The sequence below is a fragment of the Palaemon carinicauda genome, chromosome 1 (assembly GCF_036898095.1).
Source record: "Palaemon carinicauda isolate YSFRI2023 chromosome 1, ASM3689809v2, whole genome shotgun sequence".
NCBI classification, from domain to species: domain Eukaryota; kingdom Metazoa; phylum Arthropoda; class Malacostraca; order Decapoda; family Palaemonidae; genus Palaemon; species Palaemon carinicauda.
In genome coordinates, this window is record NC_090725.1 from 324779594 (window position 1) to 324784593 (window position 5000).

Below are 5000 nucleotides of genomic sequence, written 5' to 3' on the forward strand. Positions count from 1 at the left end.
TCCATGGATAATCAAGTTTTGCTTAAAACAAAAAACGTAGTTTTAGGGATGGGAAACTTCTCAAAGAATGAGACCTATGCCATTAAAATATGTGTTTAGCAAATATATACAGGTTAATTTCAACTGATAATTTTAAAGGTTGATAATAGTGATTTATTAGGACAGGTTGCACAATCCCCCTGACCCTGCTGATGTGAACGTAAGGAGGAAAGGCACTCGCTGTCTGTATGTTTATCAGCATGACCAATTACTTCATCATCTGCTTGTTTGTGAAAATTTGACTTCTCCCATTCTACCACAATCCCATGATCAGGGAAAAAGGAGGAAATCCCATCTTCAGCCAGTAGCAGTTGGTTCCGGGAGGGGCTGTAAATGTTATAGATGGTGTCTTAGCAAAGAACTGGATATGATTTTAGCCTCCTATTATTATTATTATTATTATTATTATTATTATTATTATTATTATTATTATTATTATTATTATTATTACGTGCTAAACTACAACTTATTTATTCTGATAAGTTGTAGTTTAGCACGTAATAATAATAATAATAAATATGGCATATAGCTGAATAAAATGTTCATGTATGAATGGAAAATTCAACGCAGGGGAAGGTTCGCCGTCTGACTGGGAGTGGTGTGAAGGCTAAGGAATACTCATTGGAGTTGCGCTTTCCAATTTTCGTCCTTACATCTTGCCATCAGGGCAGCCTTAAGAGTGCGATGATTTCTCTCGACCATTCCATTCGCTGAAAGGTTGTACACCGTGGTGCTGTGGAGAGACATTCCCATCAGGTTTGTCAGAGAGAGCTAGATCTCTGACAAAAAGGCTGATCCTCGGTCCACCATGATATCGTCAGGAACACCGAAACGTCTGATCCAACTCGACAGGAGAGCTTCGGCGCAGGCATGGGTGGTTGCTTTGGACGTCGGAGTTGCTTCTAACCATTTAGTAGAGCGGTCGACGATCGTCAGTATGTATCTTGCAGAACCTGAAGGCAGCAAAGGTCCCTCAAGGTCCACGTGGATGTGTCTGAATCGTCTCTTGGGTTGGGGAGAATCACCGACCACCAACTCAGTATGGCGGTTGACCTTACTCGTTTGGCAGTTAATGCAGGTTCTCGCCCACTCACGGGCGTCTTTCTTGATCTCTGGCCAGATGAATTTCTCAGATAGTAAACGGGCTGTAGTGCGACCCGAAGGGTGTGACAATCTGTGGATGACATCGAAGATCTTCCTTCTACTGGAGGCAGGAATCCATGGGCATGGGCGTCCCATGCTGGTGTCACAGAGGATGGTTTCCAAGCCGGGCCGAGGGGAATGTCCTTTATCTGTAGCGTTGATGCTGTCGTATGATATTCCTGGGCCTCTGGGTCATTCTGCTGTTCTAAGGCGAGGTTGTGGTAGTCGATCCCCAGGTGGACTGCTTTAATCTCGATCCTGGAGAGGGCGTCGGTGATGGGGTTCCTCTTTTCCGGTACATAGCTGATAGTGCTTCCAAATTCCACGGTGGCTGCCAGGTGTCTCTGTTGGCGAGAGGACCATGCGTCTGTAGACTTCGTGAAAGTGTGGATCAGGGGCTGGTGGTCCGTCGCGATGGTGAAGGGGGTCCCTTCGCGCATGTATCTGAAGTGGCGGACAGCGATGCACACGGCAAGGAACTCCCTGTCGAACGTGCTGTACCTGGTTTACGCAGGTTTGAGTTTCTAGTTGAAGAAGGCCAAGGGCTGCGCGTAACCATTGACGATCTGTTTGAGGACAGCACTGCAGGTGAAGTTGCTGGCGTCAGTAGTCAACTTCAGGGGGGGGGGGCACCAGGGTGGTGGCTTCGCCGAGGGCGGCCTTCGTCTTGTCGAAGGCGCATTGCTGCATGGGACCCCTAACGAGCCTCTTTGCTTTTCCCTTCAGGACGTCGTTGAGGGGAATCAGGATGTGGGCAATGTTGGGGATGAAGGGACGGTAGTAGCTTACCATCCCCAAAAACTCCTGAAGGTACCGGATGGTCGTTGGGGTTGGGAAGGTTTTCACGGCGTCCACCTTGGTCGTTATGGGCTTCACACTTGCTGAGGATATTTGATGTCCGAGGAAGTCCACCCTCTTGGCACCGAATGTGCACTTGTCGAAGCGCATGATTAAACCGTTCTCCTGAAGGCGTTTCAGCACAGCACGAACGTGTCTCCAGTGTTCCTCTTTCGTCCTGGAGAAGATTAAGATGTCGTCTACGTAGCAGACGCAGAACGGCAGGTCCCCGGGATGCTGTCCATGAATCGTTGAAACGTGGCTCCAGATTTGCGTAGGCCGAAGGTTGAATATGAAAAGGTGTAGGAGCCGAACGGCATTATGATGGCGGTCTTAGACACGTCCTCTGGGAACACAGGAACCTAAAAGTGCGATTTAAGAAGGCCCTTTTATTAAAAATTTTTACCACATGAATGGCACTGGTGAGGTCTTGCATGTTGGGTACAGTGTAGTGGTTTGGTGTTGTGATGAGGTTAAGGTGCCGGTAGTCACTACAGGGCCTCCCTCTCCCGTCCGGTTTCTTCACCATGTGGAGTGGAGACGTCCATGGACTGAACGCATTCGTGCATATGCCCATCCGTTCCATGTCTTCGAAGGCATGTTTAACATCTCTCAGCTTCTGCGGTGGGAGGCGGTGGAACTTGGCGTGCGTTGGAGATCCCGTTGTGTTAATGTGGTGGTAGACCCCATGCTTGGAGGGGAATCCCGGCGACCGTCGAAGTTCCAGCTTGAAAACATCGGGAAACTCCTGAAGAAGGGCGGCGTAGGGCTGTGCTACGACGGTGGAGATGGGTGTGATACCCAGACCAGCTCGTAGTGGACGGGTTCAGCATGTCCCAGTGTCAATGAGGCATTTCCCAGCGATGTCAACAGGTATGCCATGGTGAGCCAGGAAATCTGCGCCAAGGAGGTGGTATCTTACTTTGGCGAAGGGCCAAGTGTAAAATCAGCCCATGATTGAGATTTTAAGCACCCTAGTCCCATAACACCGCATGGGAGATCCGTTGCCGGCGATGAGCGGGGAAGCATCACTGCTAGGTACCCGGTTTAGGTCGGCCTGTGAGGGAGGAAATGTTTATTGCATACAGCCGGTATCAACCATAAGCCTACGGTTGGATACGGCATTGAGGATGTAGAATCTGATTTTTCTGTGATCTTCTACTGCGGCGAAAGTCGATATGGGCAGTGGCTGGCATCGTAATTTCTTTGCAAACTTGCAGGGGGGCCTGCACTTCATTGCGTTGCTCCCAAACTGCTGGTGGTAGGAACAACAGATCCGGTTCGGTCTATGTTTCTGCTGCATCAGCTGCGGAGGTTTCTTCTTCATCAGGGCGAGGATTTCATTGTCGTCAACAGAGGGCACCGCTGAGGAGTCGAGGGATGAGCAACTGACGGAGTCGCCTTGGAGGCATTGTATAACTTCTGTGCCCCGGACAGGAGGTTGTTCATCGGTAGGGTGTCGGTATTGGTGAGCTGGGCTCTCACGTCCTGCGGAAGGCGTCGAAGGAATAATTCGTGATATAGGCTTATCTCTCGTCGTCGTCCATTGTCGTCGATCTCGGGCAGCATGAGAATTCCAACCAGTTCCTCCCATGCTTCTACGGGAGTGGTATCGCCCATGGGTCTAGTTCTGAGATAAAGGACCTTCTGTCTCCGTGAGTATATATCAATTAGTTTGGTTCCCAAGTTGTCGTAGGATACATGACCGGAGTGAGCGTCGAGCCATGGGGAGATCTTGTTAAATACCTCCTCAGGGATGGAGGTCAGGATGATGTCAGCTCTGGTGCAGGGGTCGTTTAGCTTGACCACCCTGAAGTGTACGTCCGCCCTCAGGAACCATGAGGTGTTGCTGTGCTATGAGAACGGTGGCAGCTTGACTTTGGGCGCAGCTAAGTGGTTGCTAGCCACGATGGTCTGGGTGGTTTCGTTATTGTCAGTTGATGTATCGGGCCAAGGGGGTGAGCTGTTTATGTCAGATATACTCATCGTTGCTACCTCACGAAACTGAAGTGTGTGCTATAGCCAAAAGACGTCTTCAACGTTAAAGGCAAGCCAAAACTGCTATGTATTTCCAACATCTCCGTGGTCAACAGTTGTGAGGACAGCAAGACGAGTGGAGAGAGACTGACAATTTACTGAACTTCCAACAGTCACTAGATGACAGAGTGCGGACGGAAACATAGCCTGGAAGGGAAACCTTTTCAACAGCCAAAACCATTGTGTTTTCATTCAAAATAAATCAATAAATATCGAGACGGTAGCCTGAAGAAATTTACACTATTATATATTAGAATAAAGCTCTCAAAGAGCGTAACATCGTGATACAACTGCGTGGAACAAATGATAAAGTTAAAATTAAAAGAAAAGAGTACAGGGGAAAGAAACATGGCGGATTAGACGATGACCTTACAATATATATATATATATATATATATATATATATATATATATATATATATATATATATATATATATATATATACATAACAATATTCCATAGGGTTGACAAATCCACTCTTAATCTATTTCAAAACATAATACCGTTTTTAATCTAAACTAAATAGATTAAAAACTGGAATAAATATAAAACAACAAATGTATTTTTCAGTTTTTTATTTAGTATTTTGACAGTTTGAATATGAATGTGAGTGCAGGATTATGAATGATATTCTACTTGCTATATCTGTGACCAACTTTATAGTATTCCTCAGGGTATTTAAATTACAAACACCGCTGTAATTGTGACCAGGTGTGCAATTTGAAAAGGAATTGTGAGGTTTGTTGATAAGATTGGTTATTATTGTTAAGCAAAGTTATAGAAAAAAAAATTATATTATAATATTCTTCATATAATATTCCTCTCAAAACACTTGATAAAAAAGGAGTGTATAATTCTTACCACAAACAGTGCCTCAATTGAAACAGGAATTGAAAGTCTTTCGTGACTTTGTCTAATCTTTCAACATTTACTATTTCAAGAG